This window comes from Hakea prostrata, chromosome 9, assembly GCF_041222555.1.
Source record: "Hakea prostrata isolate BN-2017 chromosome 9, UWA_Hpros_2, whole genome shotgun sequence".
Classification (NCBI taxonomy): Eukaryota; Viridiplantae; Streptophyta; class Magnoliopsida; order Proteales; family Proteaceae; genus Hakea; species Hakea prostrata.
Window position 1 is genome coordinate 668,083 of NC_142608.1, and position 17,564 is coordinate 685,646.

The following is a 17,564-nucleotide window of genomic DNA, read 5'->3' on the forward strand; positions in this document are numbered from 1 at the left end:
GGGGCAAGTGTGTCATTTAATTCAATGGGTGTTAAATTGTGAGGAGGATAGATGGCTTTTACCTCCAGACACAACACAGGTGGAAAACAGAATTCATACACGATCTAATGATGATGCAGAGTTCGTTTTAGTTATGGATAATAATTTAATTTATTTTATTTTTATCATACTATTGATGTAATCCAAATTCTAGGGTTTTGAGATATGAAATTAAATCCCTAAAATTAGGGTTACTCCAAGAACCTCTCCTTTTTGGACCAACAATCAAAGAACTATGGGAAGGGTTAAGGAAAGTTATGCATTCAAACAGCTTTGATGGTATAGTTGTGGGAGGGTTTTAGGATGGGTTTAGAGTAAGTGATGCAACCACAATTTTAGGGTTAGGGGATGTCTAATTATTTCCCTAAAATTAGGGTTAGCCCGGAATCCTTTCCTTTGTGAACCAGCAAATGAAGAACCAAACCTAATAATTAGATATTCTTAAAAAATAATGGGATGGTATTAGGGTCAAATTTGGGAAGATTAGGGTTTTAGGAAAATCTTAGGGACAAGTCAGGATTTAATAGTATCAGTATGGGATGGTTTTGGGATAATAGGTTTTAGGGTAAATATCACTTAGCTCCCCTCTTAGCTGGGCAAATAGCACTTAGACCCTCTCTTAGTTGGATAATATCACTTACCTCCCCTCTTACCTAACAAATGTATCAAACACCTCCTCTCTGTTAACTTTCTCGATTAAATTTAACTTTTATCATTAAATATATTTTTAAAATAATGAATTAAAATAATTATTAAAAATCAAAATATCATAGTTAAAATCTAAATTATTTTAATTAAGGTTAAGGTAAGCAACTAGGTCCATACCCTTTTTTTTTTTGAGACTCACCCACCCAACCCAGTTTTTTTAGTCAAACACGATTAGCAAGCAAACCTTGGAACGTAAAACAAAAAATCAATTAAAATAATTATTAAAAACCAAAATAGCATAGTTAACACCTAAATTAGTTTAATTATAAGCGTATTTTGTTTTAATTTTTTACAAACAATTAAAAAAATGTACTACAATCAATTAAAATTAAAAATGTACAATAAAAAAAGAGAGAGGGTATTTTGATAAAATTAAACCCGTACTATTTTTTTTGGTTTTTTAATTGTTTGATAATTTTTCTTTTACAAAAGGTACATTGGGCTTTTAATTATTAAAGATAATTTGAATTTTAATTATGGTGTACTGATTTTTAACAATTATTTTAATTGAAGGTAATTTAATATTTTAATTGCTAGGGTGATTAAGATAATTTAAAGTTTAAAATAAAAAAATATTTTTAACCAAATGTAGTTTGGAATTTTAGAAAAAATATTCAATAGTAAAAATTAAATTTAACTAAAAAAGTTATCCAACTAAGAGGGATTGTAATTGTTATTTGTATAGCTAAGAGGGAGGTAAGTGATATTTATCTTTTTATTTATTAGTCATTGGGTTAAAAATAGTTTAAAAATGTACCGAAAAAATAAAAATGGTTTAAAATCCCAAATATCGAACCCGAGTCGATGTTCGCTCAAACTTTTGGGATCGGATCGATTGGTATTGGTAACAAAGCTTCAATCTCGGGAAAACTAAACCCTAGCTGCCAGGGGCAAGCAGCGAAAACCAGCGGTTAGACATTCGTCACCTTCGTCTGTCCTTCTTTTTTGTCTTTTTTGTTCTTAGTTTCAACCCTACTTTTGACAGCCATGGCTAAAGATCTCTATGGTTTTTTCTAGGCTATTCTTGGCAAAGGTTCTGCGTTCGACTGGGACGGAGTGGAAGAATTGAAGTGAAAGGTGCGGGCAGAGTCCTATTCGAGATTTTGCTTTGAACCCCAAACAGCAGCTGCTTTCATCGTAAGTCCTCCAGACCCATTATTCTTTCGTCGTGTCTATTCTGTCGTCGTGTCTATTCTGGGTCTGGGTTTAGTTTCTCGACTAAATCTTGCTGATCTGTTGCTTCAGATTGCAGTTATTGTTTATTTATTAAGTAATTTTTTTCTTCCGCCGAACTAGTTAGTTTCCAAACTGGGACCTTGCCAACTATATGGATTTTTAGTTAAACAGTATTCTTGTTCAATTTGGAATTGGATAATTCACAATGAAGGAGATGAACTGTGTCAATGTGCCATTGTTGGATATTTATAGTCAGATCATTAGCTTTTTAATCAGGATTCTATGATTTCTGGGTGGTGGTGAGAATTCCGTGATTGTTTGTTAGGATCTTCTTTTTCTTGATCGCATGAAACCAATCCAATAACTGTATTACTTACCTGGATGTTGGTTTTTTATTTTTTTAAATGCCCTTAAAACGAAATCAATGTAAAGCACTCCAATTCATCACGTTTCAGATTCAATTCTGATTTTGTAATTCATTGGTCATGGAACCACTTAGGTGATTTGCTATTATGAGAAATTTGCCGATTTCAGTTTTCATTCTTAGGAAATCCGTGTTACTTGTTTTTTTTAGATATATTTAAGTCTCGATGCAAGTTATGTACTACTAGTTTTAATTTTTTGTTGTTTCCATAAGCGGTTGAAATTCATACCAGAGGTTAGCATGCTTGGCTAAGTGAAATAAACTTCCCAAAAACCATAATCTTTAGAATGCTGCACTTGTTTGGGAATTCCTCTTTTATTTCTCTGTTTGTTTCTTCTAATTTTACTATTTTAAAAACTCTAACTTAGATGACTGGCAAAGATAAATTCTCCTTTTCTAGTTCTCTTGAATCTACTTCAAATGTCTACTCTTAGCATTTTAATTATTTAGTGTTTAGGAATATATTTATTTGATTGAGATTCAGACTGTTGGGACTTGGGATTGCAGTTAAGGAGTAGGCAGGTTGCTTGGCTCATGTACTTCTTGCTTATCTTCTCTATTCCTTCCATCTATTCCAAGTATGCAACAGAACTTCTATTCTTTCCCTAGTCTTCTAGCTGCTGTATCTATTACTAGTTAATGTTTTGAATTGCTACCCTATTCTTAAAACTTCCATTGAATGTACATTTTTTGGTCTGTGTATACTGTATGGAACTTAGTTTCTCTTCAAATTTCACAAATTGCTTTCTCAATTATTCTATTGTTGCATTGCTTCTAGTTAATTTCCATTCTAACTCTTACATTTCTAATTTTTTTCAATGTTTCATTAGGGTTTCCTAAACATTCAGATGGGTGGTATTGTGTCAGGTTATGGATGATGTGGTTTAATGGTTTGAATTTCTTGAATTATGATGCATGGTTTTGTAACAGGTTATGGTCCTTATGGTTGATATTGTAATTGTGATGGATTGGATTTATTAAACTATGGCTGGTTTGTAATAGTTGGTTATAATTCTATGGATAGTATAGTGTTAAATTGCGTTGGATTTTTTAAACTATATGCTGGTTTTGTGATAGGGCTATTGATTGTGGGTGCATTGATGTGAATTCTTTCTATAAACTATGAAAAAGTCAATTTGTGAGAATATACTGTTAATTATCCATAGCCAATTGGCCGAACTTGTAAAAACCATTAGATTAAACAGCTTTTTTTCTCTAAAAGGGTGATAATCAGATTTGTAAACCGGTCATTGGCAATCGATAATCGAATAGTTTATTGGGTTGGATTATAATCGGATATTTGATAAAGTTCTATATTTGAATTCGGATACCTTCTGTAAATTTCTGCTGAATCAAAGTTGGAAATTAGTTTTGCTTATTGGATTCAAATATGGATAGTGGTGTATTTAAGCTTGATCCAATCCGTTTACAGGTCTATTCTATCTCTTCTTTCACGAATTCTATTTTTTTTTTAAAAAATTCTAGATTTAGGTTTTCAAATTTCTGGACTTTGAAGTGAGCTTTTCTCCTTTTCTGTGGGAGAAATATTTCCTCCTTGTGGGCACTTTGTTAATGTCTCTTGCTTGGAACTATTCACTGCTAGAAGCCATCCCCCCCTCCGGGGCGGTGTCCTTGGGGGTTTGCTGCCGTGGGCCTCATGTCCCCCATGGGACCCCCAACCCAGATCTTGAGAAACCCAATATTCAGAATCCACTACCCAGCCCCATCAATGGCCCAGCCACTGATTCCTCAGCTGCAACATCTACTTCTTCGGTTTGGATTTTTTGTGAAATTTCCATCCCTTGTTATGAATTCTATAACATCTGTTAGGTACTCTCTGTTGATCAGCTGTCACCCCCCAACATCAGTCACTCTATAGGGATAAGAAGCATAAAACTGCAAGACTGATGTAACTCTTTAGTGATAGAATCTTATTCCTACCCCATCAAGTTAAGTCTATGATATTTGTGTACCCGCAATATAGAGAATTTAGTCTTGTGGCATTTTGAGACGAGGATTCCCCCTCGCCCGCGTCTTCTCCTACTAATGGTGCCGGATAATCTTCCCCAGGTGGAACAATCCCATTTGTGAGGTTTATTCTGAATTGGTACTTCTTGAACTTCTACTTCCACCCACCAGGAGAGAATCTTCATACTTAGTCCATGGCTGCGGGATGTGGCACCGGGATAATGGGTTTATAAGGTGTAGCCTTCGTCCTTTCTAGGGGCTTGAGGCAAGGGGATCTATTATCACCAGCACTTGTTGTACTTTGCTCCCATGGTTTTAGTGGACATATAAGAAGGGCTGAACTTGGTCATCTGTTAAAAGGCATTGCTCTATGTAATAGAGTTACTGCTGTATCACACGCTTGTTTTGTTGATGACTTGCGTGTGTTCACCAAAGACCAAAGTTAACTTAGAAAATGTGCATCAGTAAAGGATATCATGGAGATATACGCTAAGGCTAGTGGTCAAAGGGTTAATAACAAAAAATCCTTCTTGTGTTTTAGCCCTAATAGGCGTATGAGGATACGAAGGTGGTTCTCTAGATTGAAGAGGATGCTGTTTGGACAATGGCCTTCAAAGTATTTGGGTCTCCCATCTGTTATTGGTGTCTGTAAGTGTGAAGTGATTTAAAGCCTAAATGATAGATTGGCAGGGCTGCTCAAGGGTTGGAGTGGGGGGTTCCTCTCCCCAGCTAGGAAGGATACCTTGCTGAAAATCTAAAGCTGTAACTTTAGCTAACTATGCAGCCATGCACTTTCACCTCCCATCAAGTCATCATAAAATACTTAAAAATTGGCTGTAAATTTCTTCTTGGGTTGATCAGGAACGACGAAGGGAAACTCAATGGATTGGCTAGAAGAAGTTGTGTTTATCTACTAGGAAAGTGCACTACTGTGTGGATTGCGGATTAGGAATACAGATCTTCAAAATAAGGCACTACTAGCAAAGGCAACCTGACATTTATATTCTAAACCAAATACCAGTTGGGCCAGGTTTATGAAGAATATGTATTTTCCAAATTCTAACTTTATTCTGGCCAAGGTAGGTTTATACCATCCTGGGGCTGGTGTTCTATTCTGGTGGGTTGAGAGGTTCTTGAGAAAGGGCTGATTTTGTAGATTGGTGATGGCAGAGTGATAAATATATGGCATGACTGCTGGGTGCCCACTCTAAAGAATTTTAAGATTGTATCCTTTGTGTTTCCTCATGAGGAGTTGCAGGTAGTTGTTGATTTGACAATGGTGGTTGGAAGTATGTGGAATTCGGTTCTTCTTATCAATAATTCCCTCCATGCGTGTCTAATGAAATCTTGGAAGTCCCTCTACGTTGTGTTCACATATTGGATCAAAGAAGATGGGGAGGAGGTAGAAATGGCATCTTCATTGTCAAGTCGGTTTATTTCTAATTCACTCAGGAGCAGCTTCAGTTTCAAGCAGAGTTCCTTTTGTCGTCTAGGATCAGTAGATAGGCAGCCACTCCATAAGAAACTTGGACTCATACGGAGGTTTTATACACTACCAAAATCAGATCCTTCTTGTATAAAACATGCAGTAGTGGTCTCACTACGTTGAAGGATGTGAAAGGCTAAGTTTCAATGTGGACCCTCAATGCTTGTTTTTGGTGCTTCATTTGAGACAATCAAGGTGCGAAATTTCGCTGCATGTCGCCATTTTGCCACCCACGGAAACCATCGAAACCCCAATATTTCGGCAATATGTAGCTGAAATATGGGAAATGTTTCAGTGAAATTTTGCCCCACAGTTTCGGGGGTGGGGGTGGGTATTTGTGGTCATTTTGAGCTGGTTTTTGGTGTTTAGCCTAATTTGAGGCTAATAAATACACGGGGAGTGTTATTTTTGCCTAAAACCTAAAGTAAATGGGTTTGTTCTTGATCAGCACTTGCTTGCCTGTATGCGGGCAAAACTGGAAGTCTAAAACATGAATTTAAGCAAATGTAAATATGCAAATAATGCAAGAGAATGCAGAGATCTTAGTTAAATTACAAGTGGGAAAAAAAACCAAGTGATCCCATCATCTCAATACCATACAATGATATAAGTAGTCAAGTATACATAATATATCATGTATAATAGTCAACAATACAAGTGTAGGCAAGTGAATAGTGATCCCATCATCTCAATACCAAGTTTCGCCCTTTTTGGGCTATATATGGACTGTTGGGCAAAACTTCACCCTGTTTCGTCTATATATCGCTGACACTTTGTAATTTCATTATCGCCAAGGGGTTTCGTGTAGCTACTTACCGAAGCATCGAAATATTGCCGAATTTTTGCAATATTTCGGGGTCATTTCTCACCATCGAGACATTGCCCCTGCATCAAGGCTACTTGGTTTGGCAGATTTTACTAAGACTAAGGGATCGATCATTTCGTAATATTGGTTTGTTTGTAGGCTAAGGGCTTAGAAAAGATTAGCGCTTTGGTTAATTGTTACAAAAGAAGTCCGAGACCTTGTGTCTAACATTGAAGCCTAGAATGGAGTCTTTTATTAGGGTAAAAAAACTTCAGCATTTTAGCAAAGGCGAAAGGAAGGAGATAATGGGTAGGGTTTGTTTTGTTATGTGGAGGGGCCTATGACAAAACCCATTTTAATTGGAAGAAATGGAGTCCAACTAGAGTCATCAAGATGAGTACCCAGGCCCATATGGAAATCTTAGAGGCAAATAAGGTTTCTTTGCAAGCCCAGTTGCTCAACAAGCGGATTTGGCGATAGAAACCTGGAAGCCACCCCTTGGCGGATGGATTAAGGTGAATGTTAATGCTGCAAAGGAGATGGAAAAAAAGAGAAAAAAAAGTAGGAAATTTGGTTTGGGATTTTTAAATGCGTGATCCTAGGAGTGTTTGTACTAAGCAGTTTGACAAGCATGGGGGGAGGTGTGGTGTGGGAGGGCCTTTGTGCAGCAATTCATATGGGCTTCTCTTATGTTCAATTGGAATCTAACTTAGAACCAGTGATTGAGCTTATTAATGATGTAACAAAAGCTATCTCCAACCCTTTGATTGTTCTTGTGGAGGACGTTCGTAGCTTAATGTCCCCACCACTTCATTATAAACTTGGTTTATTTCTACGGCAGCCAACTTGTGGTTGATACCCTAGGAAGGTTCTGTCTCTTGAGGGTTTGACATATTGACCTTTTTCCACTCCTTGGCTTGGGGATATTCTTATGCCTAAGGCTTTGAGTTCCTCCTTTGAATGAATTTCACTTTGCCCAACAAAAACAAGGGAGTTGTGTTAAGAGATGTGACTGTTAGATATTAGGTAGGGGTATTTTGGTCCTATGGAAGACCAAAACCAATTTTGCACTTTTATATAATAGTATGATAGTTTAGTTTTTTTTTTTTTTTTTTTTTTTTGGGATTATGGGAGACATTAATACTATATGTGGACATAGTTGAAGAGATGTATGATGGTTCAGTGACAAGTTTAAGAGCGGTGGGGGAACAAGGTTGTGAATTCCCGATTACAGTTGGCCACATTAAGGATCAGCTTTAAGCTCATATTTGTTTGCACTTATAATGGATGAATTAACCAAAGACATTTAAAATGAGTTCCTAGTTGTATGCGTTTTGTTGATGATATTGTTTTGATAGATGAGACATAAGTTGGGAATAATCCCAAGTTAGAATCATCGAGAGCAACCTTGGAATAAAAAAGCTTTAAACTAAGCATAACGAAGATGGATTATTTAGTGTGTAACTTTGGTTGTGATAGGGCAGATGATGAGGTGGTGAAACTTGATAAAGAGATTCCAGAAAGAGATTGTTTTAGGTACCTTGGCTCAATCATAAATAAAAAGGGGATATATAAGATAATGTTTTTCAAAGAATTAAAATAGTATAGACGAAGTGGTGCGTCCAGGGTCCTGTGTGATCAATGTATTCCTTTAGGCTGCGTTTGTTTGCAAAGGTGGGGTGGGGAAAAAAACATGTGGGCCCCATGTGTAATGGGGCGAGGGAGAAGGAAAGGAAATGAAGGGATTTTGTGGAAAGTGTTAAATGTGGGTCCCACTGTTTGGTTTTCCACATTTTTTCACAAAATTTCACATATTTTGTGGGGTTTTGAAAAGGCATGGGGTGAGAAAGTTAGCATGCCACCTCACCAGACAAGTTTCCTAAACAAGCTTCCTTAATTTTAGGAAGCTTGTCTCTAACTTTCCCACCCCAACCAACCAAACAAACTACTCTTTTAGAATTTAAAAGAAAAGTTTAATTTTTCAAGAATTTTTCCACCCCACCTTTATTCCAGCAAACAAACGTAGCCTTAAAGCTCCAAGGAAAATTCTATAGGATTATGATAAGCTATGGTGTATGGTGCAGAGTGTTGGGCTGTTAATAAGCATCATATGAACTCAGTGTAGTAGAAATGAGGATGCTAAGATGGTTGAATGGCAAAGCTAGAAAGGATAAGATAAGGAATAATATTAGAGCTGGTCTAGGAGTTGCTTTGGTAAATGATAAGCTACAAGAAAGTTGTTTGAGGTGGAACGACCACGTTCAACATAATTAGTTGTCAGTTCAATCCACAATTCTATAGCATGCGCATGTGTGCTTCTCCAATAGTTCAAACTCCCAAAAATTGTGTTGGGAATGTCAATTCAAATGTAACAACATAAAGTTAAAAAGATAACTGAAATCTATTAAAACTGTTTTTTTACGATAGGGTTTCCAGGTTCCAACTTACCATAGAAAAAACCTTCAACCGGAAACCCTAAAACAAGACAAACAATAATCAAACATATAAGAGTGCTCTAGAACTTGAATTGATAGGTGAACTAACCGTACATTGTCACACAATCCAAAGCTTTGTGGCAAATAGAGGCCGTCACTCCCTTCTCATTGGTTACTTGGCAAAGGGGGTGGGTATGTTGACCCCCCAAAGGCTTATACCATCTTTTCCCTTTGCAGGGTTTGTGGTCCATTTGGACCAATCCTATATAGATATTGGGGATCGTAGATGGACTACCTGGTTGGGACATCACTTTTTTCCCCGGTTGTGTGTGGTCTCAGGATTGTGACATAGAAAAACTTCTATCTGAAGGTCCCAATAAAAAAAGCATGGTATACTTGTGATTTTGATTCTTTATTTTATATTCAAGGGTTTAAATCTACAAAATATTGACTCTTTTGTAGATTTAAAATTTTGAAACCCTTATGAATGTTGTTATTTGATTTACCGCATGGGGTTTGTGGACATTTCGAGAATTTATTTATTTCGTGGAGATTTATAGAGGTCTCTTGGGAATTCTTACGTTGTCTGGGAGAAGTATCTGAAACTTCAGTTTTGGGATATCTAGGTTTTGTGGCCTTTTGACAACAAATGTCTATATTTGGTTCTTTATGCATCAATAGTCTTCTCCTGAGGGTTTGAGTTATTTGTGATTTGCATTTAGTTTTGGAGGATGTTTATTGGTGTTATTTCCATAAGAGAATCTTATAGAGAAATATAATTCCTCCCACTTAGTCAATGTACTCTAAGCCACTTATCCTTCTTTTCAATTAACGTCCACTCCATCTTCTTACGGAACATGGGAAAAAAGATAGAATGTTGTGGTTTATTGATGAGGACATTTGTGAGTAGTTCCGAGTTTACCGGCGACGCCGACGTAGAGTTCATCCCACGACAGCATCTATGTGGATGGATGATGAGTTTGGAGGTTATCGGATTGCTAGGATCCTATGGTTCGATGAGGAACACTGCTCATGAGCAGTTTGTCATGTTATTTTCCTTAGTCTTAGTGGGTTGGGTAATAGTTTACTATTGAAATATTTTAATTTCATGTTTGAGTCTTTATGGGCTAGGCCTAGAGTCTATTTTGGCCCAATTTTGAATTATTTTGGGTTTGAGTTATATTTACAACTTAAGATGGGGTTATTTTGGGAATTAAACATGTAGGGTTGTGAGGGATCAATTTTTTTTATTTAAACCTTGTATGGAATTCATTTTTAGCAATAAAGAAAAGAATTAGAAAAGAAGCTCACGCTGTCTCCTTCTCTCTCTGTACTAGTTCTTCCCCCTCTCTCCAGGTAAGCCTTCTTTCATCCTTTCACCCTTATTTTCCACTAGAAAAATTCCCCTTGCTCTCCTCTACAAAGATCTACTCTTTTTTTTTTCCGAAAAAGACCTAGTTTCTTTCCTGAAAATCTTCTTCTTCTTCCCCAAACCCCACGGTTGTTCTGTTTTTTTTTAGCAGAAAAAAATCTTTGTTCTTTTTTTATTTCTTCCCTCTTTCCCTTATACGGCCGGCTACTTTTCTTTTGTTAGTCTCCCATCCCTTCTCTTTGTTTCTTTTCTTTCTCTCCCTCTCTCTTATCACCTACTCTCTTTCCTAGGATACACCATTACTTCAAAATATTTTTTTCTCCTTTCCTAGGATTCACTACTATTTCAAAATATTTTTTCTTTCTCTTATTTCTATTCTTAAATGCTTTCTAACCCTTGTTTTGCAGCTAGGATCAATAGGTAACATTATCTCTCCCAAAATATTTTTCATTTATTCTTTGGCAGTAGTTTTGTTTAAAACAAAAACTTCCCAAGACTCCTTTTATATTGTTAATTGTTGAATTCCTTGTTAGAAATCTGATATTGATTAGGACAACTCTATTTTCTTTAAGTTTCATAATACCCTTGCATTCAATTTAGTGTTATGGTGCCAAGATCCCCATCCCATTGTTTCCCTATTGATTCTTGTTTAGTTGTGCTTACCAGTAAGATTTATTGTGTTTATTTCTCTACTTTAGCTGTCTTACATGCATGATTAATTAGATTTCAAGTGCTGCAAATTCCTTTCTTTACTATCTGTCAAGAATAGGTGTTTAATTCTAAGAGTCTAGTAACCCACTTTGTAGGTCCCCTAGTTTCTAGGGTTTCTCCTACATCATTTATCTTCCTCTCCTTTTTTTTCCCCTTTCATTGTTTTGGTTGTCTTTCTTGTATTTTAATTGACATGGCTCCTTCTGGTGTGAGTGATCATGATTATTTACTTCTTTAATTTGGTATGGAATGGATTAACAAAGCATTTAACTTTGGCAGATTGGATTCTTCTTGGATATGGAGATCCTGGATTGTTGATTAGTTTCATATAGTATGCTATGTTTATAATGTTTCGTGAATTTACCTGTGGATGTTGTTTTAAAGGATCTTTAAAATGCGGTATGCTATGCGAAGTTTGTGGATACATATCGTGCATTTGCCATTTAGTTTGATGGAACTTCAATAAGTACATCATGAATAGAAGTAAGAATTGGTGCATGCATTGCTTAGAAATATCCTCTCTCTTGTCTCTCTCATAGAAAAAAAAAAAAAGAGGGAAACTGAAGTTTGGACCAGGTGAAAATGGGAATCCTAGGTGGGAAACTGGGAAATTTCAAGGAAACGTTAGGATTTTTTCGTGTAAGTTTCGACAGGTTTTAGGGAGTATTTTAGGGTGAGACTTTGCATTTAAGTTAAGTAGAATATAAAAAACGCATTGACACATGCATTTTGCTAAAAAAGTCAATGTAGATATGCCATTCAATATATATAACATCAATGTAGAGTTGTCCGAGAAGTATACTATAAACTTAACTACTTAAGTACATAACATTCAATATATAACTTCTAAGTTCAAAACATCAAATACAAAGTAACTGACAATAAAAGAAAAATACAACTCAATGCCAAGAGGAGTGCCTCGGTGGATCTATCCCGTGAGCTGAGTAGTACTGTGCCTATAACATCCTCTCCTCCAACCAACATACATAGACATCCCATGGCATTTTATACCTATACTTGTCAAGTTAATCAACAATTGCATCTTTATAAGTTTGGCCATCAACATGCCTAAGATTACCAGTTTGAAGAATATGCAATTTGGATAGGGAAGTCCTAATGGAGGTGGTATTCGGGAAACATGAAAGAAACAAAAAAATCGAAAATTTAAAAAAACTATGAAGCTTGTAGGAAAATTTTCCACTTTTTCCACGAAATTGGGGATTTTTTTTTCTAATGAACCAGCTGGGTTGATCTAGGTTTAGACGAAATTTCGATGGTTTCAATTGGAACTTGGGATTTTTTTGTCACCCAGGGTTTCGTTTCGAAGTTCCAAAAGTGCGAAATGTTTCGATCGAATTTTGTACAGTGGTCTCTCTCTTGTGGGTCTGTGGGCTGCATCCATGTAACCTAGGTGTCATTTTTGTTATGTTGGGTTGAGGCAGTTCTTGATTATGGACTGAGTAAGATTGGAAGAAACTCTCTTATAGTTGCTCAGTCAGGTTAAGTCACAGGAAGTCTTGGTACTTGATGGGTTCTATGACAATCTTCTTTTTTCTTCTGATATTTGGTTTCTCTTGTATTTTTGGAACCTGCATCACCAGCCTATTGATAAACATGTCATACGCTGGATTTAAATTATCAGCAAGTATTGTATTTTATCGTAATGGCTGATAGATCTTGATATCAGTAGATATTGATAGGATTTTTTCCCCCAACCAATACGAATTTTCATAGTCCAAGGGGGCTTAGTTGGGACTGATGCAGTCCAATATGATTTGATACAGATAAAGATACATTAATATGTCTTCTTCAAAGATTTGGAACCGGAACCATGAATGAGATGAATTTGAGAGTAATAGAAGGCCTTAACCTTTTGTGTTTCCTCCCCCTCTTTGACGCGAGTTTTGGGAAATCATCTAATGCAACTTGGACTATATATTCACATACTTCATAATTAGGTGTTTTTATGCTTCCGAACTGTAATTAGACATATCATTATCCATGCATGTCTTGACCAATTTCATGCGTATTGTGACACTGATACAATAAATTACCCTTCTGATGTTATAAGACTGATACATTAATCCATGTTTAGTTCTATCTTTTAGGCCCCTCTAACATAATGCTTTTTTTTGGTAACTCTTTTTCTTTGCGATGGTTGATTCCAAGAAAATCCACCTTTCTTTTGGATTTCCTGTGTGGATGTTATATTTACTTCCTGTTGTTCCATCACTTCAAGTTCTATGAAGGTTCTAATCTTTTTGCTATATTTTCTTTAATCCCTTCCATGAAGCTGACTTTTGGAGGTCATTATGTTATTTAAATTTCAACTTTCCCACAAAGTCCCACAGATCCCACTAAATCTGTGGGACTTTTAAAAGACATAGGGTGTGAAAAGTGGGATGCCATGTCAGCAGACAAGCTTCCTGTTCACTTTCCCACCCCATTGAACCAAACAACCCAAATTTTGGAATTTTGTGGAGAAATTTACTTTTCCCCACCCCTTCTTTCCGACTTCATTTCAAATTCTTCAAATGGACAGTGCCTTATACAATCTTTTGTTAGCAATTAGATCTGGGAATTTTTGATTTTTTTCCCTTCTTTTTTATAGATAGCAACACTTTTTTCTATTAGTGAATTTCAAGCTACTTAGTAACTATATTTCCAATAAAGTGCATAGATGGTATACAATGAGAACAAGAGAAAGCCAGTTGCCAGAACCTCATAGTAGCCCTTCATATGGGGATGAGAAGTACAAATACTGATTATCTCAACCCCTGCAAACTTACTGGCAAATGAATTTACGGATGTCCAACCTATAATTCTTAATTGTAGGTTTTAAGATTCTCTATCCTATGTCTGTGCATTTGTTTTACTGTTGTTTTGGTTCTTTTCATCATTAGCTAGTCCTCATTTGAGGTTGGTTGACCCTACCAGTTTCTGTTGGCAATTTTGAACGAACAGAATTTCTGACTTTATAAGGACAGTTCCCCCACATTCAGCATTAGCTGGGCAAAGACTACAGGTTCATGGTTAGAACAGTTAGTCAAGCAATTATTTTGTTAGAGACTTGTTAGCATGGTATGAGATCTTGAGATATCTTGCTTTTTTAAGAAGGTGAGATGAGATCGAGGGCAAGATTCTCACATCTCGCTCGAGATCTCGTTGAAACACTCAATTTTTGCACCATTTTTTGCGGATTTCAACTAGATTTTCACTTGCAACTACTCTTAGCACATCTGCAACACCAAAGGAAGATCAATCGTTCTATACTTGTTTTATGAACTTCTGGGTTATGACTTAGATAGAACTTCTAATGGTTGTATAATTTTATTATTCTATTTTCGGGAGTCGAGATTGTGATACTCATATGGATGGAATTTTGATGATATTTAAGTTATTTAATGTATTTGATATACTTGCTTTTTATTTATATGCCTTAATGGTTCTATAACTTTGCATTCCCCAATCCTACAATATTTTGATTTCACACTTAGGATAGACTTAGAACTCATACTTAGGGTTGTTTTCTCACAAATCCAAGGCCACCAATGTGATTAGAAAGATTAAATTATGCTAACTACTAAGTTTGAACTCAACCTAGACCATAAAACCCACCGAGATGGGCCATCGAGTTGACCCCTAAAAAAGACCATACTCGACCGAGATCTCGCCAACTTGGTCAAGATCTCGGTTTTTGGAAGGGGCGTGATCTTGAACCATGCTCGTGACCACATGGTCTAGGCCTTTATTTAAAAGTATTGTACACGTCTCATGATTTTACCGGACCGCACAGTCCCCTAACAGGTTCATATCTTTTGTATCAGTAGTTGATGGAATGACCACAAAGGACATGGGATTATTGTATTCATCAATACTACTACATTTGGTTAAGAAGGGCCTATTATTCTTTGAAGGATCACGACACATGCTATCACTTGGTGTTAGATAAAATCTCAGAATTTTAAACCAAAATTTAGAGATGTACCTTGTTCATTTATGCTATCTAATTGATAGCTGTTCAAAACTCTGGGTGGCAAGTGGATCTGATTGGGATGAACAACAGAACTTGATTTGTGTAATCGTTTATTTTTTTTCTTTTATTCATCACTTTTGAAATTGGATTTTCTCCTTTTATTTATTTAAGTATGAGCATCCTTGTAAACTTTGAATTCAAATTGCTGAGTTTTATGTTATTTTGATTCTCCATTAAAAAAGGACCAAATGTGAGTGGAATTGGCAGTTTGGTCTTACTGTAATTTACAATGTTATGCTGCTTATGCTCTTTTAGTTGCTCACTTGTAGTTGTGGATCTGTCAATATTAAATTCTGTTCCTTGTGTGCATAAGATTGATTTTATTGCTAGCTAGCATTTATGATACTGACAGTTGTATCCCTCTATTGAATGAGTGCATTTTGTTTTTTCTTTCTCAATATGCCAAGTTTCAGTGAACTGTCTCTGTATGTTCTGCAGGACTTGCATTCTGAAGCCTAATAATGTCGTCGTCTTATCTCCCAGCAACAACTGAGTCACTGGCTGAGGCTACAGAAGCCAAAGACTCTTCTGCAGCGATCTCTATCCTTCATCGTATACTTGACAACCCATCGTCATCCTCAGAAGCCCTCCGCATTAAAGAATTGGCCCTGTCAAATCTGACCAATCTTCTCAAACAAGAGAAAAGGGCCCTGGATCTCCAAAGCCTTCTTACCCAATTGAGACCCTTCTTTGCATTAATCCCTAAGGCTAAAACTGCGAAGATTGTTCGAGGCATAATCGATGCAGTAGCCGAAATACCTGGAACATCTGATCTCCAAATATCCCTTTGTGAAGAGACAGTGCAATGGACCCGTGCTGAAAAGCGTACATTCCTGAGACAGCGGGTGGAGGCAAAGCTTGCAGGTCTTTTGACGGACAAGGGGGACTTTGAGAAAGCCTTGAGGCTTCTCTCTGGTCTTATCAAGGAAGTGAGAAGATTAGATGACAAGCTTCTTCTTGTGGATATAGAACTTCTAGAGAGTAAACTTCACTTTTCTTTGAAAAATCTGCCCAAGGCTAAAGCATCACTGACGGCTGCAAGGACAGCTGCAAATGCCATCTATGTCCCTCCAGCTCAACAGGGAACCATAGATTTGCAGAGTGGTATTCTCCATGCTGAAGAGAAGGACTATAAGACTGCCTACAGCTACTTCTTTGAAGCATTTGAAGCCTTTAATGCTCTGGGGGATTCCCGAGCGGTATTCAGTCTTAAGTACATGCTCTTGTGTAAGATCATGGTGAATCAGGCTGATGATGTGGCTGGGATAATATCTTCCAAAGCTGGTCTGCAGTACTTGGGACCAGAACTTGATGCTATGAAAGCAGTGGCAGATGCTCATTCAAAACGTTCCCTGAAATTCTTTGAGACTGCGCTTCGTGATTACAAGCCTCAGTTAGAGGAAGACCCTATTGTCCACAGGCACCTCTCTTCATTGTATGACACACTCATGGAACAAAATCTCTGCAGACTGATCGAGCCATTTTCCAGGGTTGAGATTGTTCATGTTGCTGAGTTAATTGAGCTGCCAGTTGATCATGTGGAGAAGAAGTTGTCTCAGATGATTCTAGACAAGAAATTTGCTGGTACTTTGGATCAAGGTGCTGGTTGCCTCATAATTTTTGATGATCCCAAGCCGGATGCGATATTTCCAGCAACACTGGAAACTGTTTCCAACATTGGCAAGGTTGTTGACAGCCTCTATGTTAGGTCTGCCAAGATAATGGCGTAGGATTTTGATTGTCAAATTCATTAGGTAATGTTTGTAGAGTCGGTGAAATTTCTATGTTCTGATTGGAAAGACGTGCCCCAGATGAGTTAACTATATTTGGTATCATTTTGAAGCTTTTATTGTTCATGTATTCTTGTGGAAAACTGTGTCAGCACTCTGCTCTATGTTTTATCATGCATTCCAATTCTTCCCCTCTTAGTGAACTTTTTGTTTTCTGATTGGGATCGATGACATGATGCCAGATGAATTACTCTCTGCAATGATTTAGAAGTTTTTAAAATGATTTGTTTTTGTATTCCGTGGAAAACTATTTGTGTCAGCACTCTGCTCTCTGTCTTGTTCTAAGGTTCTATAATGTTGACTGCATTTTTTGAACTTCTAGCCTTCTTGGGCATTATAGCCCATTGAGAAGGGTAAGGAAAGCGATTCGATTCCATGTCTCCATCTTTTTTTTTTGGCTAATGGATTTTTTAAAGTTGGGGATAGAACGGTAGTAGATGATGATGTAGCCCACCAAACAGTCTGCTTAGGCTTTACTCTGCATAGGATGAAGCTACATGAGTGGGAACTCGTTCTTGATAGTGAAGCTGATACCTAAGTGGTAAACTGAAGAGGAAGAAACCACATCCAGGACAATGCAACACTGAGAATGACTCAACCTGCTGCAAAGAAGG

At 36.9% G+C, this 17,564-nt stretch overlaps 1 pseudogene across 2 annotated transcripts; it reads left to right on the forward strand.

Annotated features, from left to right (window-relative positions):
* Positions 1–1,568: 1,568 nt before the first annotated feature.
* On the forward strand, positions 1,569–17,212 carry LOC149003881 (26S proteasome non-ATPase regulatory subunit 11 homolog pseudogene; annotated as a pseudogene). 2 transcript variants are annotated; one of them, XR_016175484.1, is made up of 3 exons: positions 1,569–1,657; positions 1,765–1,884; positions 15,599–17,212. The product of XR_016175484.1 is annotated as a 26S proteasome non-ATPase regulatory subunit 11 homolog pseudogene, transcript variant X1 (transcript). The 2 variants fall into 2 exon arrangements; XR_016175486.1 differs by lacking the exon at positions 1,569–1,657 and having other exon boundaries at positions 1,664–1,884.
* The last annotated feature ends 352 nt before the right edge of the window (positions 17,213–17,564 follow it).